Here is a 22,094-nt window from a genome sequence, read left to right as displayed (position 1 = left end):
CAGGCCCGATCGCGTGTAAAACTTCCCGCGCACCCCTGGAATACACGTACCCAGGCCAATCGCGTGTAGAACTTCCCACACACCCCTGGAATACACGTACACCGCTCCCCCAGGCCCGATCGCGTGTAAAACTTCCCGCGCACCCCTGGAATACACGTACCCAGGCCAATCGCGTGTAGAACTTCCCGCGCACCCCTGAAATACACGTACACCGCACTGCCAGGCCCGATCGCATGTAAAACTTCCCGCGCACCCCTGAAATACACGTACCCAGCCCAATCGCGTGTAACACTTCCCGCGCACCCCTGAAATACATGTACCCAGGCCAATCGTGTGTGTAACTTCACGCGAACCCCAGTTATACACGTACCCGCTCACACAGGCACTTTCGCGTGTGGAAGTTACCGCCAAACCCGTAATACACGTTCCCCGCTTGGCGTTTGCTGTTTGGCAGTCCGGGAAACTAGTTTTGGGTTGTCGCAGACCTTTGCGCTGGATTGGGGATTTTGATGCCTTTTCCTTGCGCAAGGGCGCTCTTGGGGGCGTAACTGGCACTGCTGCAGGGTCGCTGCACCACTCTGTGCCACGGCTGGTTTTGGAGGCTAAAATCCATGAATACGCTGTGCGCTGAAATGGATTTTATCGCACGCGGCTGGCGCAGTCTATCGCACAGGAACACTGTGCGCCAGCCGCCTGCGCCACTTTTGTGCGAATTTCCATGAATTACCCTGACTGTCTGCAGCAGCTGCAGTCAGACCAGGCAGCGCCAGCACAGCACCAGGCAGCGTGAGGTTGGGGACTTGGGGGTTCGGTGTTTGCGTGGAAGTGGCAATGTGTGCGGTGCCATCCGCAGGCCTCTGGCCACACCGGCGCCTTAGCACTGCACGTACCCTTGACTCTATTGATTCAGTTTAGCCTCATGCCTCGTGCGATCCTAATGTTCTTTGTCTGTCTGTGACCTAGCTGCAGCCTTCCACCGGCCCCTCGCCTGAGAGACCGCTAAATTCAAACACACATCCAGGCGAAGACAGTCAGGTGCCACCCTGCATGCCCTACTCTTCTTATGTAAATGTTCTATTTCTGCAGTTCCACTTCTGCCTGCCTCTGCCCTCCGCTACCAAGTCTTTCAGGGGGGGCGGCCTCGCCTCAGGTTTTTAGTCAGCCTGCCTGCGCCGAGCCTGGCTGAGAGCCGCCTCAGGCGAGCGGAGCGCATTATCATTCATATCATATCTCATATGATACGCTTGCTGTTGGGCTGGACCTGGTGCGGTGACGGGTGCAGCCCCGACTCTGCTCGGGTGCACTTTCCGCCTGCTCCCTGCCTGCTACTGCAGACAGTCCCCCAGTGACGCTTCGCCTCCTGGGGCCCTGTTCCAGGCTCTCCTTTCCCCCGATGATTGCTCGCAGGTGCAGCCAGGCAGTGGCGCGAGGCACTGAACCCACCACCATATGCTGACATATTCGTAAACAATTCAGCCAGCGGTGGTGGAAGGACTGTACTAATCATTCACGGTATGGAATAATGTGTGCATTTGTAATGATTATAATCATACTTCTGCCGAAACAAAGCAAAACATCTGTTCACTTTTCTGATTTTTGTAAAACCGCTTCCGGAGAATATGTAGCTTCTGTTTGCAAATGGCTTGCCTCTGAATTTGCGAGCAAGCAGTGAGCGTGCGTTTCAGGACACACAATGCAATGTGTTGCTGGGAATGCGTTTTTAAATTATAGATACACATTCACATTTCGTGCATTATATGTTTAAATAGTTAAAAAAAATACACAATTGTTGGTCATTTTCAATAGAAGAAACTCAATGAGCCATTTTAGTCTCTATCAAAGCTCAGCTGCATACAAGCATTTCAGAGCACCAGGGGACCACTCTGGTGGTGATGGTGTGCGGTACAAATGTCCTTCAACATTAACATTAATATTTAGTTACAAACTTTGAGCATGTTGCAAACCAACATGATGCGACTGCCCCTGCCCGCGCTGCAGTGTCACTCCTGTTCAATGTGAGCGGAAACGTTTTCATGGGAGGGCAAAAGGGACACTTGCCCAGGGCCCCCACCTTGGAGGGGGCCCCACTAGGCTGCCTGATCAAAAGAAGTAAGATTCCATTGATCACCAGACTTAAATAGCACAAACCAGGAGATTTTAGGGCATGCTGCTGAGGCTCTAAAACTATTGCCTGTCTGTTTTGACAGGTACATTCTGCCTTGATCAATTAATCATGTGAGGCTTTCTGTGTTCAATGTGGAATACATAGTTTGTGTGTTCAGGACAGCAAAACTCCTGTAGTATTATTTCCTTCCTGTGGGAATTATGTTGATCATGTGCAATAGCCAAAGTTGAATTGCATATTGATAAACTGAGTGCCACAATGGTTCAGAAGTTAGCTGAGTGTGTTAAGCACTCATTGCAGAGATATGTGTTCATATGAAAGATTAGAAGAGCACATTGCAGCAAGGCTGGCTGAACCTTTTTACGTCTGAAGTTTATAAACCTACCTGCATTGTACTTGGTTTTGCAGCATAAAAGGTGCTATTATCAGCAATGTACCTGTGGAGGCGGAGCCAAATGCCTCTACCAGAAGTCCTGCCCCCATTTTGCTATATTTTGGGAACCGGAAATTGGGACATGTGCAACACCAGTAACGATGCCTGTTTCACGAAAAGCCTTCGAGACAAGGTATCTATTGAGAAAGCCCTATATGATGTATCCTCTGAGAACTGATGGTCTCCTGGAGGAAATCCCAGAGGGAACATGAAGATAAGTGAAAGAGAAGATTGGTGACATCACACGAAGTAAAGATGATGCACTGAGAAGAGTGACCAAGGGAATGGATGAATAGACTGTATAGAATCTAATGGCGAAGTAAGGAATTGAGTAACCTTTTATGTGCGGAAGGAAGATTGTGCGTGTGAAGAGCGCTGCAGAAAATGCAAGCCGTTTTATAAATATACAGCCACTTTAACGCAAGTAGACTAAGAAATCATAAAGGCTGGCTATGTATAGTGAATAGACTGCAGGCGGTGCCTCCATTATATAGCATCTGGATAGTCAATGTCGCACTTTAGTAAACCAGGACCTATAAAGAGAAGGGCTGAAGTGTGATGCAGCAGAGAAAAAGGGTATGATCTTCATAAAAGCCTCACTCGTGGTTTCACTGGCTATAGGGTTGCTTCCCCTATAATAGTGAGCATTGATATACTGCACACCACAGGCACTTATTCCCTTGATCTCTAATGGCAACACTATTTGAACACCAGGTCCTACTTCTAATCTCAGTCATTCTGGATAGAGAAACCTTCCTGGTAGCTTCTAATCTCCATCCGCTATCCATGCTATTCTATGTGTATCTTTCTCCTTCCTTATATTTGGTCTCCTCTATCCATGCTTGAACACTTTTGCATTCTCTGAGGCAGGTAATGTGAGTTATCTGCCTATTCTGGGTTACATGTACCTTTTACATACAGTCCTGCACTAATCCTACAGGCTGCATACCTTCCTGCATGCTATGGATAAAAAGTCTCCTGTTTCTATACTAGAAGGGAAGTAACCTCTTCGCAGATTGCTAATGTTGGCCTTCAAATGCTACTTGTTTATCATTCTGATTAGAGCAAGAATGGAGAGGGGAAGGGGACTTAAAGGGAGTAAACATGATTATTTTGAATGCTGCGAGGCAGCATATCAACCTGTAGGTTATGATCACGATGGGGGTCGGGGGTGCCACCAGATATTCATGATCACTTAATTCCTTTGGTTTGGTGGAGGGGGCCCAAATATGTCCATGCCTAGGGCCCCAAAAATGCTTAAGAGGGCCCTGAATGTGAGAACTAAGGCCAGGTTGCTCCTCGGACAATACAATCTACACAATACCTCATGCCTACTTGAGGAAGTATAGTTAACTGATGGACCTGGTCCCTGCAGGCCTCAGAGGGAGCATCTTTTTTTTCCTCCTGCATTTATTTCCCTGCAACACAGAGTTTGTTGACGTTGTAAAACTGAATTATGGCTGTGAATGTTTATCACAGCCTGCTAGGACACCCCTGGACCACACGGTAATGAAGCTGCAATGGCAGGGGTCATGTTCATCCAGAGTTGCTGCCTTAAGTTCCTGGCCAGTGCTTGAACTGAGATATGGGTGAAGGAATGCAGATGTCCTGCCACTCATTCAATGGGGGAAGTGGAGCAGTGGTCGAAGTGTACACAAATAAGTAATGGAACTGTTCCCTGCTGGCCTGTGCCCACTCCCACGTGCCATACAAACCCCTAAACAAACGCACCTGTTTGGTTTTGTTTTGTTTTGTTTATTATTTGTATAGCGCACACCGCCCTCAGGCATATTGGCGATGAACTTGAGAATATGGTTACGGTTACATTTACTGCAGTACAGTGAATACAGCCCTGGTATACAATAGTCCAGGTAAGTGCAGGAGGCATCTTGTGCAGGGAGAGCAATTAAATACATTTTACCAGCATGGCGCCTGCCCCATGTTGCAGTGAGGCGGCACAAACAAGTACAAGAGTCAAATAGGTGGTTTACCACATGGCACCTGCCCCATGATGCAGGGAGGCAGCACAGACAAGTACAAGAGTCAAATAGGTGGTTTACCGGCATGGCGCCTGCCCCATGTTGCAGGGAGGCGGCACAAACAAGTACAAGAGTCAAATAGGTGGTTTACCGGCATGGCGCCTGCCCCATGTTGCAGGGGGGCAGCACAAACAAGTACAAGAGTCAAACAGGTGGTTTACCGGCATGGCGCTTGCCCCATGTTGCAGGGAGGCGGCACATACAAGTACAAGAGACAAACAGGTTGTTTTTCCGGCATGGCGCCTGCGCCATGTTGCAGGGAGGTGGCACAAACAAGTACAAGAGTCAAGCAGCTTCGTCCGTGGCCTGGTAGTGTACAGGGAGTAGACAGGGGCCTTAGGATCTGGCATTTGATGGGAGGGCCGGCGAAGCCTGCCGGCTGCTGGTAGGCTCAATAAGAATAAGCAACAGCCAATCTGGTCACGCAGAGGAACAAGAACTACAGGCACACCGGTGCCTAGGGAAAGGCAGGCCAGCAGAGGAAGCAGAAAGGAAGGAAAGGCTTCCAGAAGGCCATGTATGCCCAAAGAGGTTCTCCCCAAACACACATCGAGCTGCAAGATGTTGCGCAGTAAAATGCACACACAATTTTGTATTTACATCACAAAATATGCGCAGCACCTGCTGTTTAAGGGAACATGCAGTGCACTGAAGTGCAAGTTTCAACTTCTTTCTTCACTTTTATTTTAAAACGAAACCATTCCGGAACGGTTTCTTTTTTAAATAAAAGTACAGGAACAGTAAAACTTTATTTAAAAAGTAGACGAGCACCGCTCCCAACCGCTCCTGCCCACTTCGACCACTGAAGTGGAGTACTTGTGCTCAAACCATCTCTGATAATGCGTGTACGATGTCCTTCACAAAATACAGCTCCCAGGTCAGCACTGCAGCGGTAATGTGCAGGTGGAGTGCAATTGCAAGCCCTCGGACTTGACATTCATAATATCATCCTTGTTTGTATTGCCTCCCCTTTACCTCGTTAGAAGGAACCCAGTATGACATCCATCTTGAATGCTGACAGAATTTCAAAGAAGGCCACAGATCTGCTTCTTTTTGTCTTGTGGCACACGCAGTCGAAATTGTACATCAGGGGGCCCCCAACATTTCACAGTCTGTGTCAGTATGGCACTCTAGTTTACGTAGCCTTTAGTGTAGGTATGCTGGGGAATGGGGGTCAGGCCATTATTCCTGTGCATATGTAAGCACATTAGCAAGTTCCATTACGAACCTCACATAATGTGTGGCCTTGTTATTTATAAGATGACAGGCACATTACACTCCTCATGCCCCACTCCCCTGGGCACGAAGGAAGGTTAAGGCACCTGAGGACTTGTAAACTGTGCCATGGAACAACAGCACCTTTTCACTTGAAAGTTGGGCATACGATGCAATGCCAAGTAGTGGGCGCTGAGCAGTGACGGAGCTGAGCTGTGAGGGTAGCTACCTAAGGGTCAGAGGTGAAACACAGTCACAAGTGTATCGGGAGCAAGGGGTGCTGGTGGACACTGAAAATGAAGAGAATGTAATGGCTCTTGCAAGTTGGAATAGGTTTTCCATGAAGAGAGCATTGCCCTTTGGTTGCTATTGCCATGGCAGTGGGGATGCAGAGGGTTTCTGAGGCCTAGATGGCTGCGGCATTGTTTAATATGCTCTGATTACAGAAAAGAAGGATGGCTTGCCTCTGGTGGAGCATACTGACTGCAGGTGATGGCCGCAGACATGCCCTGATAGCAAGATGCTTTCATTGATAGCAATACCTTCAAGTGTGGGGTATTTAATGCCAGACATTGCAAGGAAGACTTGTCTTGTTGTTGGCTAGGATCTCACATCTTTTTTTAATTTGATTTGATTCTTGTTTCGTAGATTGCACCTATCAGTGGCCATTTTGCTTCAAAGTGCTAGGCATTAAGAATTGGCGAAGAAAGGGAGTGTGGTATCCAATCGCAGAGACCTGGGAGGATCCATTTCTGACAGAGAAAGGGCTGGGGTAGAGTCAAGTCGGCATTACAAGTCGGTCTCTGCTGCCCCAGGCTGCAGGCACTCGTGTTCTCGTGTATTGAGTTCTGTATAGTGCTCTATTGATGAGCTTTATTTAAAGTGTTAGCATTTGATCACCAAATCAGAGCTGTATGGGGATGGGTAATGGCCCACATGGGATGGAGCCATATAGGGCACATTCCAGTGGAAACAGAGGGGATGATTTAGAGTGTTGCTTTCCATATGTCTACACACACGATTCACACGATTTCAGACTCTCTCTACACTTTAGAAGAGGAAGGTGAGGTGCTGTGGTGCTGAGTCGGTGAATATGGGCGAGTGAATGAGGGACAAGTTATAAAGTGACCAAATGCATATACATTTATTTGAGCGTAAATGATTAAGTGATAGAGTGTACAAACATTTCTCATTGAGGAAAATTTTGAGGGAATGACAGAGTAAGTGAATTAGTGAGTTAGACTACAGAATGAGTGTTAGGTGAAGGTGAAGGTAATGGGTTGCAACAATCTGTAACAAAATGGGGATGGTTGGTTGAGAATGGTTATGAGCCGGAGTGAGGCTGGGGGGTGCCACTCTGTAATTTTGCCTAGGGTGGCAAAATTCCTTGCACCGGCCAGTACAAAATGCATTTTTCTTCTCATAAATAAGATTAAATGGAGCTACAGAATGACAACATAAACAAATGCTTAAGAAGAGGTTCATGCTGCCATTCCAACCATGGACTAAAGCAAACATACATGGCCACCACAGAAACACTCAAATCTTTGCACTGTTAGCCATTGTCAAAATAGTAAGCTGTTACTAAGATCATTGCAATGTGTCACTATACGCTATGTATCTTAGATTCTGTGAAATCAATATGAAAATCCTAAGCAGACATAGACAAAAAAGAATTTAGTCGACTACCGTGCTCACTGATGAACTGAATTTGGCAAAAAACATAAAAGCCCTGATTTGTGGAAATCGCGCGAGGAATGCCCACAACACGCCCCCCCCCCCCCCAGAAACCAAAAACATAGCCATAGACGAACCATTCCGCAAACCACTGCATCCACCACTGAACCAACATCCAGCACTCTGGCAACACTGTGCGAAGTCCCAGATAACTAACGCTGCACCCCTGCATTCCTACGTGAGCACCCCCGTAAGTAACAGCTGCACCCCTGCCAATCTGCGCAAGGCCCCACATAACTAATGGCTATACTCCTGCCAATCTGCACGAGGCCCCACTTAACTAACAACTGCACCCCTGCCAATCTGCACGAGGCCCCACGTAACTAACAGCTGCACCCCTACCAATCTGTGAAAGGTCCTACTTAATTAATGGCTGCATCCTGCGATCCTGTGTGCCCTCCCCCCTACTCCCAATGTTCACCCACATCGCTGCCTTAAACCCCAACTGCACAGCAGCCCCCTCAAGGCCAGACACCACCCACCAGCTCCACTAACCCCACTCGCACCCCCAGGCAGCCTCTCAGGTCCTGACACCACCCACCAGCCCCCCTCACCTCCGACACCACCACCAGGGAGCCCCTCAGGTCCTGACACCACACATCAGCCCCCCTCACCTCTGGCACCACCCCCAGGCAGCCCCTCAAGTCCTGACACCACCAGCCCCTGCACTCGACACCACCCCCAGGGAGTCCTTCGGGTCAGGAAACCACCCACCAGCCCCCCTCACCTCCGACCCCCCCCAGGGAGCCTATCAGGTCCTGACACCACCCACTGGACCCCCTCACTCCAACACCATCCCAACACCATCCCATCCCAGCCCCCAGCCCTGCTGCATAACCCCCCTACCAATCCAATGTAGACTAACAACTTACCTCAACGCCACTGGCCTGCCACCAACATGAAGCACGCCAGACACATATCCACCCCTCGACTGAACAATTGGGGGCACTGGTGCAGAATCCATGTCCGTAGCTCATCACAGGAATTCCCTGGTACATCACAGCCAGTTGCACAGCAACAGGACAGCAGAATGTAGTACCAGCTACACTGTGAACGCACCATGCACATGCGACATAGTAAAGCAATGTAATGCAATGTCATGTATCATTGTGCCCATGTGCCATTGCAATGGCCTCAAAGTACTGAAGGTGAATGTCCTAGGAGGACACAAGTCCAAGACATCACTGATAGGACAGAATCACATTAAATGTGTGGGCATAGTAGCATGCAAACAAAACAGAAAATGTTCCATAGGCGCCCCTCTTTGAGAACGAACACGGCTAAATGACCTGTTCTTTGGGAACGGTCATCCAGACGTGGACCCCTTGCTCACTGTGCTCAGAGAGGCAAAGCTCCACCTCACTGATGAGGCCCAACAAGGCTGAAACACGTGTATGGGGTTGCTGTTGGTACTCTTGTTCAGAAGGGAATTGCCATAGCATTTCGGTGCTGGACTGTCCATACGTGCGGGACAAAGACTGATATGCAAATGGATATTTTCCATCTGTGAAAGGTACAGTGAGGTAAAGTGTGGCTGCGGACTCTCGAGTGGGCACTTTCCTAAAGAACAGGTCAATGGGCCGTGTTCGTTCTCGCAGAAGGGCGCCTATGGATTCATTTTTGATTGCATAGCAGCATGCACAAATCAATTAATTAAGGGATTCAGGTAGGAAAGCATAGCAGTCAAAGGCCCTGCAACTAACACAAGTTGAACAGGCATGTGTCCAGGTGATGTGAAGTCTGAGAGTGTGTGAGCCAAGGAGATGGATTTCTTCTATGCACTTACTCTATCAGAATTGTCCCTGGACCTAATATGATAGCAACCTCGTCTGTTTCCTCCACCCTCCCATTACTGTTTTTTTCCTCCCCACCACCCCTCCAGCACTATCTGAAATGTCGTCAGGCCTAGTATGATAGTCGCTTGTTTTGTTCCTCCCCTCCCTTTCTGCACCCCTCTCCCTCACCTTTTGTTTTTCTCCGGCTCTACCAGAAATGTCGTCAGGCCTAGTACGGTAGTCGCCTGTCTGTTTCCATTTCCTTCCCACTGTCCCCCTCCCTTCCTTATCTATGTGTTAGCTCTTGCACTATCTGAAATGTCGTCAGGCCGATAGTTAATTTCACATCCTTACTGTTCATGGCCTGTAAGAATGTGGTTGTATTTTCCCTTGTTCCCTCCCTTGCCTTGAAGGGCTTGGAAACACATTGGGCCTCATTACACGGACGGCGGTAAGGGTTTACCGGTACCGGTAAGGACACCGGTACCGGTAAATCCTTACCGCCTCACTACGAGGTCCCTTTGCGGGTAGGTACTTTAACGCCTGCTGTTTAGCAGGTGTTAAAAACCAACCCGCAAAGGGACCAGGGTGCTAATTACGGTACCGCAATTTGCGGTACCGTAATTAGCACCTTGCCCATTCCCATTATGCCCTATGGGGCAAAAATGGGAATGGGGAAGGGCAATAGGGGAAGGGGGAATTACCGCCCCGCCAACCTTGGAATAGGGCGGTAATTCCCCTTTCCACCAAGGCGGTGCCGGTATTTTACCGGCATGGACCAAGGTGCTAATAGCACCTTGGTCCTCCGCCTACCGTGTAATGAGGCCCATTGTGTATAGGCGCTATATGAATAAACGATCATATCATATCATATGGATGATGTGTACAGCCAGACTTAAAAACTCACATGTGAAGATGGGAGCATTTCAGTGGCACATGTGCAGTATGACAAAAGAGCCCCCACTGGATGGTAGCGGATGTGAGTAGGTGGGTGGCCATGCATCTGGAGAGACACACCTACTGAATAATGACTGTATAAATGATGAGCATATAACACACATCCACAGTGAGGCCCCCAACCCACCTGACAGTCACATAACAAATGCATACCCAAACCGCAGCTCATGAACAAATAGACACCAACTGTGTGATCAAGAAACTCAAATATGGATTTTAAATATTTACACTATCAAAAACTGCTACGTGGAAGGGGGAAATGTGCAAGGGCAAAAATTAACAAAAGTCAAAATGGAAAATCCACATAATCAACTATATACATAGGCAGTGGACTCAATAGTCTCTCCTCACCACCTCCAGGGTAGAGTCACATTCATCGTCCTCCACATGGAGGCGGAACCGTACTCTCCGGGGTGGCTTGTAGGCTCTCCAACATCCTTGTCTCCACCTCCTCCTCCTCACTGCAAGCCTCCTCCAGATGGCAAACTACCTCATTGTCCTCCTCTCCACCACCTCTGCCTTGGCCCTAGCAACCTGTGCCATGCTGGCCTGCTGCCTCTCCGCCATCAGCTGCATTCAATAGTCCATTCGGACTCACACTATCTGCCTGAATCTCCTAGGCTCCTCCTGCCATGTGACTAAACGTTGCTGCCTTGCTTGCCTCCTAGATGTTGTTGGGCCATGCGAGGATTGCCTCTGGGGACTCCTAATCCCCTGCTGCCTGGCCTCATGCACATTGCACAGGTACCCCGATCCTTTGGATATTGCAATTCAAGGGTGTACAGTACCAGCACTGTCCTGAGGTGCCAGCTGCCCCACTGATGCCTGGTCCTGTGTTGGTGCCTGGGCAGTCAGAGTGACCACCCCTTCTGTAGTTGCCGGGACTTCCACCGGAGGCAGGGATGGGATTGCCACCAGACTGGACAACTGGGGCACAGAGATTGCAGTGGAGCAGGGGGCAGATGAATGTGTCAGCGTACAGAGACCACGTGAAACTAGTGCACTTGCCAGCTGGCCCAGGTAGAGGTAAATTGATGTTGTGAGAGCTCAGAACAAATCGTGGCCATCTGCCCTGCAAAAACAGCCAGCAGGGCGTGCAACATCTCAGAGTTGATCTCCCTGGCTGGGCCAAAGACGAGACTCGGTCTGGATGGAGGCATCCACAGCGGTGGTCAGTGCTACAGCAGATGGAGCAGGGACAGGAGGTGGGCAGCTCCCTCCACTATGCACTTCACATCCTCCTGTCCCTGGCCTGGGTGTTCAGCCTGGACACCCTCCTGGATGCCCCCACCAAGACCCTGTGTGCTGGCCTTCATCAGCCTCCTCCTCCACTACCACCTCCATCACCCTGCAGCACTCCAGAGAGCCTTCCTACCCCAGCAGCTCCACCTGATGTTCCTTGAGCTCCCCCAGCCACCTCTCCTTCAAATGAGGTGGCCTCACTAGCGCTGGCCGGGGAAGGGGTCTCAGTCTGGTGGCTCGGTCCCTGCCCTTCTGCTCCACAGCCATGGCTCCACAATCTTCTTGAGCTGCAGCAACTGTGGAATATGTGACAAAACACATTGGACCTCATTACAAGCATGGCAGTAGCCGTGGCTGAATGCTCGCTACTGGCCCCGATACCCGCGATTGGGCAATAACCGGCCCATTACGAGATGAATGGTCCGGTAATTGCCCATTCGCGGGTGGCGGTATTGCCGGGCTCCCGATTCCCATTCTGCCCGGGAGGGCAGAATGGGGTGGGGAGCATAGTTGCACCTGCACCGTTGATAACAATGCCAGTGCAATCACGAATCTGCTTGCAGGTGCTGCTCAGCCTGCCAGGTAAGCCCTGGCAGGCTGTCAGGAACCCGCAAGCAGAACTCGTAATGCAGCGGGACTGTATTGTGAAAACAAAATCAAAATATCGAGGTTGAGTACCCCAAAAGGAAATACACCAAACACGGGTTACAAAGGAACATACAAAGATCTTTATTTTAGACTGAACAGTTTTCCAAGAAAAGTAACAGATAGCTATCGGCCCTCAGTACAACACAATGAACTCCAGCGTGGTTCAGTGTGCTTAGTGAGAGACGCTGTACATTAGAATTCGTTGCTCTTTTATACCATTTGCGAACATGATGTCCAACCCTACTTCAGGTTAATATTCCTCTAATACATTACTGATCTAGGGTTCATGCTGGGTTCATACCACTATATGCATAGGGATTGCCTTTAATACATTCGCCAACACGCCTACATGGTAACAGTGTATTTTAGGATTTCTCATAAAGGTCTTCTCAAACATTAATACAATGTAGTTAAACAAGTGTTCTTAGTTCAGTATTTGGATACATTGTTCTTAACATATGCTCGTGGATTAGTTTCATTGCACGAGTAATCCTTTACACACAGGTCAGTGAAGGACAAGGTCTCAGTTCACGACCCCAACAAGTGGCCTGCAGGCAAAGTTACATATTAATTACACACAGAGGTCAAGACGGCCATGTTGTATTTCGGAATGACAACGTCCACCATTTTAACTCACAGGGTGACTTTACAGAGAGAACCTAAAATGGCGGTTTGACCTAAAATGGCAGCTTAAATTGATTCTATGGTCAGGACCTTGCAACACGGTTTTCTTCGCAAGTGGCTTACAAGCAGCTTGGCGTAGGCCAATATACATATATTCGTTGCAATAGGAGATACAATATAATTTCCCGTTTGACAAACCCTCCTTTTGGCCTATGCCAAGTGCTAAACTACTTCGGATCTCCTTGCAAATAATTCCGTGCAACATCGTCCATGCACCCTGAATCACTGTCAGAAATATCTATTGCCATCAGATCATTCGCTAAAATTTCCTTTAACACGTATTCCTTGGAGGTTTTATCCGGGGCATACACTTTATGTCCTATCGTACCTATCGCTTGTGCGCAACATCGCCCTAGCATCGAACATATACTAGGTAGACACCAGATACAACAACAAAGGAACAACAGAAATCCCCAAATGATCAGTAAGACCGAAAGTACCTTCCAACCCCAAGCTCTCAAGAAGTCCCAGAACCAAGCGCTAAGATCCCAGTTTCCCTCGGGAACATGCACTTCTGAACTAAGGACATGCAGATTCTGTATTGCCTTGAAGATAGTTGGGGAGGAATCTGGCACGAAAACACAGCAAGCGGACCCCACTAATTTACACACTCCACCACGTTCAGCCAGAATGACATCTAATGCCATCCGGTTCTGAAGCGCTACTAGTCTTATCGCTTTCTGTTCTAATGTCATATTATAGAGTATGTCTGTGGTCCAGTTGATGGTTCTCTCCAGTACTCTCTCTAGTCTTCTGATATCTTCGGAATTCGCTATCTGTCTCCAAAAGGGCACAAATGATTTTTCTACATCTCCCAAGACCTATGCTAGAGTATCACCATTCTCGTCCCGCCGTGGACGAGCCTTTGAAACCTCTACTGTACTAGCTATAAATACCCCAGTTAACAGGATCCCTAAATAACAGGTTCCCTGCCAATCCCTGGGCAACCATAGAAATGCTACATTGCCGCAAACAAAGCAGACAGGTTCGCCTACATACAAAGGTCTGTCTTCCCCAGTCAAATTTGCAACATTGGCACAACCTCTAAAATCTCCCGTTGACTGAGTACCATTCCTCTGTATGCAAAAAGGAACTGAATCGGGGCTATGGTTAACAGTGTAAGAAGGAGGCATGGCATCCTTATTGCCTATCGGAGTCATCTTAAAGGAAATCAAAGATTGGAAAGGACGAGACAGTCTGTCAGAAGGCCTAATAGAAGCAACCTTGAGCTTACTCCTATTTGCGAAAAGCGAGCATCCCAGGGGAGTCAGAACACGTTTCTCAAAGCTATTCAAATTAGTAGCATCAAAGTTCCCCGAGATGCTATCGTTCCAACGGCCAAAGAACAGTGCTCTAAGAGAAGCATAACAAACAGTTGTCAAAGGTAACGGATGAATATACCAACCTAGCCCCTTATCCCTGTGTTGCGGTAAATATGAGCAGACCCAACAGTTGAACTTATTAAAAATGGCATGCGTGGCATTCATGATAAGTAGCAGAGTATTATTATGGTAACTTTGTCTATGCTGGAAGTCCCTAGAGGACAGAGTATGCAAATGTACGAAGGGAGTAGGAACAGTAGGTACATTTTCAGTCGGTAACAAGGACTCTAAAGGATGAGTTTCCTCGACGTACCATAAGCCTAAGACAGTGACTATTATAAAACCAAATATTATTATAAGAACACAGCAATACTTTTTTGGGGGCCAAGTACTTTGTCCATTATCCCGGTTGGTCACACAATCATTTACAAGTCCCATGTGAGCAGTAGCAGTGGCAGGCATTGTAGTCTTCAAACGGAAACCCCCAATGTTCGTTGCTGGCGACCTCCCGGCCGTGCGACTTCTTAGTCCTTCCACAACCCTCGCCAACAGAATCTCCTTTCCCAAATTTGGGCAAAAACAAGCCCTCGATGATCCTTTCCTTCTTCAAATGCACAGCCGAATCGTGCCGTAAGTCTATCTTCTTGGAGGCAGATTGTACCTTGCTTTTCCCGGTACTGATTGATCCAGAAACAATGTGTTGTCACTTCCCGTTGGAAGCAACGTATCAGAAGCAGGTGAAGATTCCGAATTTGAAACGACAATTTCCGGAAGCAAAACATTTGGAGAGTGTGGAGACAAAATGGCAGGTTTCCCAAGCCTCACGGCTCAGAAAGATTATCTGATACACTCTCAGCGCTATTTACTGCTTTGGGATCATTGGTTGCAGCATTTGCGAGGGGTTCTGTTTCTTCCATATCGTGTGGCACTGGGAGAGGAAGTTTCTTGAGGTATGCCGTGTGGATCCAGTTCTTTCTGCCAGAAACCCGCACCGCCGTCTGTGTGACCAACAGGACCTGGATAGGGCCCCGCCAGCGAGTTGCAAGGCAGGAAGAGCGCTCAAATGCCTTGATGAGCACCCAGTTCCCAGGCTGTATGCTGTTGCCCGGGCCCTCGTATCGCACAGGTAAAGCCTCTTGCACCTGGTGATAAATCAAATACAGGTTTTTAGTCAACTGGCTGCAATCATATGAAAGTAATATATTTTCAACATTTCTCAAAGATCTACATGTAGGAAGGTTCCGGATATTGGCAGGTCTCCCCATTACCACCTCAAATGGAGAGAGCCCAGTCTTAGTTTGAGGGGTTGTAAGCAGGGCTAATAACACGATCGGTAAGGTGTCCGGCCATTTTAATTTAGTGCCGGCACACGCCTTAGTGAGCTTGTTCTTGATGATACCATTGTGTCTTTCTACTAGTCCGGCGCTCTGAGCGTGTCTGGCCGAGTGGAACCTTTTGTTGATCTGTAATGCCGCACATATCTGCAGAATTACAGCAGCAACAAAATGTGGACTATTGTCCAACGAGATGACTCCTGGTAGCTCGAACCGCGGGAAGTATTCTTTTAACATGGTTTTCGCAGTAGTCATGGCTGTAGCATCTTTGACAGGGAAAGCCTCAACCCATTTACTAAAAGCACAGATGACCACTAATACGTACTTCATATTGTTGCACCATTCCATTTCAATAAAGTCGAAATGGATGACTTCGAAGGGGACAGAGGGTGGCCCAAAACTTCCCCTTGGAGTTGCTGTCCCCTTTCCCACATTATGTTGTAGGCAAATCATGCAGTCCTGAAAATAGCGCTGGGCAATTTTCGAAATGTTCTCATTTGCCCAAACTTTCTCTAACATTTTCGTAACTTTCTGGGCACATATATGCGTAGGACCATGGGCCATGATGACCATCATCTTTACATAAGCGTCAGGGAGTAGCCATTTCCCTTCAACTATGTTCACCGAACACCCGTCATCATCGAGTTTCCCCAAGCCTTCAGCCCACCTCTTGGATTCCTCTAATGTGGCATCGGCTTGGATATCCCGTACAGACCCAACACCCTCATCCATTGCATAGGCAATTACAGTCTCCCTTGAAACATACATCTCCGTAAAGAGATCGGTAGCAGTTTGTCTAGCTATCTGATCAGCGAAAGCATTCCATTTTCCTATGTCATCTGTAATCTTTCGATGTGCTGCACATTTTATAACAGCTAACTGAGTAGGGAGCGCAAGCGCTGAGAGCAGTTGCACTATTAGGGAGCCATGTTGGATTTTGGTGCCATGTGAAGTTAAGAACCCTCTCTCTGACCAAAGTCTCCCAAAGTTGTGAACCACCCCAAAGGCATACTATCAGTATATATGTTTACTGTGAGCCCTTCGGAAAGTTCACAAGCTCGGGTCAATGCTATAATCTCTGCGGCCTGCCCGGAGTTATGCGTGATTCTCTTGGTTTCCACAACCGTGCTTAATGTGGTGATTGCATAAGCAGCTGTGGATGTACCATCCGGAAGTGTGAAGTAGGAGCCATCACAAAACAGCTCTGCTTGCGGTTTATTCAAAGAAGTGTCTTTCAAATCAATTCTACCCTTTGTCTCTTGTTCGGTAGTATACAGACAGTCATGTGACTCTTCATCGCCGCAAGCAATACCTTGCGGGAAAGGTAGGAGTTCAGCCGGATTAAGAACACAACACCTGTTAATTTGGATGTGAGGAGCAAACAAGATCAATTCATATCTCGTCAACCGTGCCGAAGTGAGGTGTTGCGTTTGGGTTCGGTTCAGTAGAACATCTACAGAGTGAGGCACCATCAGGGTTAGATCATGGCCTAGGACCATTCCCTCACTCTGTTTTACAGACGCAGCAGCGACAGCTCGCAAACATCTTGGCAAAGCGCATGCTACAGGATCAAGGGTGGAAGAAAAGTAACCGCACGGCCTATTCTTCCCTCCATGTTCCTGCATTAATACAGCCAAAGCACATCCATCACATTCATGCACAAACAACACAAAGGCCTTTTCATAGTTTGGTGTGCCCAAAACTGGTGCCAAGCATAATGTAGTCTTGAGCAAGTCAAACGATTGTTGGTGTTCCACGTTCCACGGCAATGGCGAAGAAATGCCCTTCTTTGTCAAAGCCAACATCAGTTTGATCACTAGTGAAAAATTTGGGATCCACAACCTACAGTAAGAAGTCATTCCTATCAAGGCTCTAACTTCCTTTTGTGTATTTGGGACAGACATGCCAGAAATGTGTTTTATTCTTTTCTGGTGTCAATTTTTTTTCCCTCCTTTGACAGGAGATAGCCTAAATAGTCGACTTCCTGGCAACAATATTGAAACTTTTTAAGCGAAGCTTTGTGACCGTGTTTAGCTAGATGAATAAGCAACAGCACAGTGCCCTCCTTACAGGCGCTCTCAGAGTCAGCAGCTAAAAGCAGGTCATCAACATACTGAAGCAATGTACAAGTAGAGGGCAGTTCAAGGGTATCAAGCTGTTCTTTCAAAGCCCTACTGTAGATGCTAGGACTCTCTGTGTAACCTTGAGGTGCACGAGCAAATGTGAACGAGCGTCCCCCTATGGTGAACGTGAACAACTATCTACTATCCTTGTGTATAGGAATACTAAAGAAAGCATTCTTCAGGTCCATAACACTAAAGTAAGTAGCTGTAGCTGGAATCATTGTCAATATTGTTGTCACATCAGGCACAATTGGAAATTGCGGAGCAACAACTTTATTAATGGCATGTAAATCAATTATGAAACGGAATGGAACTGCATTATGGCCTTTCTTGTACATGGGTAAAATCGGACTATTGCACAAACTTCCTGAAATTTCCTCAATCACCCGGTGATGCACAAAATCGGAAACAATGCATTTCAAAGCTCGCTCACCCTCAACTGAAATCTTATACTGGGGAATGCGTGGCAGCTCAATTCCATGTTTCAAGACTATCTTAACAGGCTCAATCTGCAAAACACTGTCATCATTGTCGTCAACAGCCCATAAGCACTCTGGTACATCACTGAATTCTGGCGGCAAAGGTCTAGTTAAGAATTGAGAGACAGAAAGCTGCTGTGGTTAAATCGTCAAGCACACTCCATCGGAAGAACAATAAATTATTGCATTTAATTCTTTCAATATATTTAAACCCAGCAAATTCTCTCCACAATTTGAAGTCAAAAGGAATGGACAGTGGTCCGTAAGGGACCCAAAGAAATAGGTACCAGCGAAGAAACTGGACAAACAACTGGTGTGCCAGAAAACCCTACAGAAACATTAGTTCGCCCTGACAGTGGAATGTTTGGAACCCATGAAGTATCAATGGAACACTTCTGTGCTCCAGTATCTATCAAAAACTGATGTTTCCTATTTCCTACTACCATTTCAACGTAGGGACCTTTCTGATTGACGGCAATAGGTGTAGGTTCCAAACCCTGCTTCGGGCAATCCTAACGAAACAGAATATCATCAAAAGGAAGCTCTTCAGATAGATATGCAGCAGAAGGATGATCAAATATGTTCCTAGTATCCACACTTGGAGTCTGATTATCCTGTGAGAAAGGTTGCTGAGGATCCTGTGCAAAATGACCTCTACCAGGGTCCCCTATACCCGGGCAACCTCTGGATCGTCTACCCATATTCCCAAATGTGTTATTCAACCTCTGTAGAAGGACGGGGCATTGTGCACGCCAATGACCCTCTTGTCGACAATAGGCACACTGGTTAATGTTCACAGGACCCAAGGGCACATTCCCTTGTGGAACATACTGACCTCTAATCTGCGAACTACCCCCTCTGGGGCCTCTAACAATTTGCTGTAATAATACTTTAGTCTTTAAATCACCTTTTTGTTTTTCAACTCTGTTTTTCATAGTTGACACGATTCTCGTAGTACTGAGCCATGTGCAGTACTTCTGATAGGGACTTCGCCTGCCAAGCGCTCTGAGAAGACATAATTTGTGACTGGATATCGGGCAGCAATACACGTACAAATTTGTCCACAAATAATCTTTTCCCAGACTCTGTGCCTAAGTCTTGTCCGCTGAAATCCGAGAATACCTGTTCGAACCGATTAAAGAACTCAGTAGCACCCTCAGACTTCCCTTGGACACAGGCCGTAAGTTTTTCCCAAATAATTCTTTTCTCAGGAATTATGGTTTTCAATTTTGCAATAATTCTATCAGGCAAAGTTAGTATCACCTGGGGCGGTCTTTCACCAGCTGGCCTTTCTCCATCGAATCTAGTCATCTTCGTCCATGTATCTCCCAACCGTAGTACGTCGTCTATAGTCCTAACTTGTTTCCACAAATCTATGGGCAGGAGTACAGGAAATAACAAATCAATATTGCCTAGGGTGAACACTGAAGACTGTAAGACGGACTCTATTTCTTTATAGAATCCTGTCGGATTTTTCCTAATATCAGGAATGGATTGTCTAATAGTATTCACTTCCTGTCTTGAGAACAGGACGTGAACAAACTGCGATACATAATGTGCAGGAATGTTCACAGCGACTGTACCCGCTGCAGCATCGGCCGCAATCTCAACCTTCGGGGGAGGAACCTCTCTCATAGGCAACTGAGAAGTAGGCCACTCCGAACGCTTACTAAGCAACAGAGCTAAGTCGAGTGCTAAAGCAGTCAAAGAAGTGTCAAGTGAAAAAGCTCTCTTATAAATACTCAATAACTCTGTGGGACAACACATTTTTCTCTTTACACAATCATCCTGCAGGTACTCTATCATTACCTGTATCACTTTCCTCTGCATTTCTGGCGTATACTGACTATATGTGTCATATACCTCAACTGGAGTTATCGACATATCTGAAATCCATCTAAGCGTGTCGTTCGTACAAATTCGTGCTTCCTCAGATATCCATTTTCGACAAGGAAGGAACCGTTTCTGTACATACATACGTTCCCTCTCGTCATCCTCATTTTGGAACCTTTCCAACTCCTTTCTATAGTCAAATAACCTCTCGATATGCTCATTTACTTTCTCCACAGTGTCTCTTGAAAACGCTAAAGTGTTTAGATCCCTTAACCCTTGCGGGAGATCTGTATTATTTAATTTGACCCACATTACACATAAATGAATCCCTAAACCTTCAATAAAAACATTTTTCTCAGGAAAATGATCCATATTAAAAAGTGTGGCAAAAAGATTAGCTTGATCATCTCTCTCCATACAATGCTTAGCCCATGCAATCAAATCCCGTTTCTTCTCTGGCGGTACAGTATTGCGGGTGACAACCCTTGACCCCACACCCTGATCGGCTACAAGCGGCACAAGACCACTTGGAAGAGGGGGAGCAGGCAAATTCATTGGAGGTACTGTTACTGGTGCCATAGGAAGAGGTGGAGGAATAGGTGGAAGAGCAGTAACTGGAGGAAGAGGAACATTAGAAGGAGCAGGAACAACAGGAAGGCAAAGCAGCAGGAAGAGGAACATACGGAGGTGGCGCAGAGGCACCAGGCCTTCGTTCATTTAGCAATTTGTCGATGAATTCGTCGGAAACATGAAGGTCTTTAGAAGGATACATTTTCTGAATTCCAAGTGAGAAAGCCCTATCCATATTCCACGTCGACTCAGAATGTTTATCTTGGTCATATAATAATGCTTTTTCGGCGTTCACGGCGCGCATGTTTTTCTCTACTCTTAAGTTGCTGCAACGCTTCTTTTTTCCAATTCTGCAAAACATCGAATGCTGCAGGTCTAGCCTTTTTCTTTAATAGAATTGACTCTAAATACTCAATACGAGGGATTTCAAAACTACCATTGGTTGGTCACTGAAGTTCGGAGGCATGTCAGGTTTGTCTGTGCCAAATATCATTAAATACTAGACTTCCAATGCCATGCTTACAGTACGTAGTACACGCCGGCGACCCCTCCTGTGGTGCTGGACAGCTAAATTCGAAAGATTGTCTATCACTGCAGAACAACGCCCTGAAGCAGGTAGACAATTTCCAAGGCATATCAAATTATTGGTGTTACCTGGTCAATAATTGTGTCTGCAGATACAATACGCCAAAATCAAATTATCAGGATATTTAAGAATCGGGTCACGACTCACCTGATCAGTCCTAAGGAGGTCCGATCGGATTACAAAGAATCTTATCTAACTAATCTTACCTCGTGTTTGGTGATTTCGGCAAATCTGCCCGTCTCGATAAGTGGACCCTCGTCAAGATGCCGTCTCGGACCACAAGCTAATCGTCCAGGGATCGGGTCGTGCAGCGCTGCTGAGGTGTCGCGTCTCGTTCAGAAGGGGCCCCTTATTTTGACACACCGTCCGATCCCGGTCCGATAGCATGCGCCAACCTTCGACTATCCGGCATCAATCTTGAGGGTCCCTATTTGGGCGCAAACTGTGAAAACAAAATCTAAATATCGAGGCTGAGTACCCTAAAAGGAAATACACCGAACACGGGTTACAAAGGAACATACAAAGATCTTTATTTTATACTGAACAGTTTTCCAAGAAAAGTAACAGATAGCTATCAGCCCTCAGTACAACACAACAAACTCCAGCATGGTTCAGTGTGCTTAGTGAGAGACACTGTACGTTGCTCTTTTATAACATTTGCAAACATGATGTCCAACCCTACTTCGGGTTAATATTCCTCTAATACATTACTGATCTAGGGTTCATGCCGGGTTCATACCACTATATGCATAGGGACTGCCTTTAATACATTCGCCAACAAGCCTACATGGTAACAGTGTATTTTAGGATTTCTAATAAAGGTCTTCTCAAACATTAATACAATGTAGTTAAACAAGTGTTCTTAGTTCAGTATTTGGATACATTGTTCTTAACATATGCTCGTGGATTAGTTTCATTGCACAAGTAATCCTTTACACACAGGTCAGTGAAGGACAAGGTCTCAGTTCACGGCCCCAACAAGTGGCCTGCAG

The sequence above is a fragment of the Ambystoma mexicanum genome, chromosome 10 (assembly GCF_040938575.1).
Source record: "Ambystoma mexicanum isolate Mex_15411 chromosome 10, UKY_AmexF1_1, whole genome shotgun sequence".
NCBI lineage: Eukaryota > Metazoa > Chordata > Amphibia > Caudata > Ambystomatidae > Ambystoma > Ambystoma mexicanum.
Note: the sequence above shows the minus strand (reverse complement) of the source record.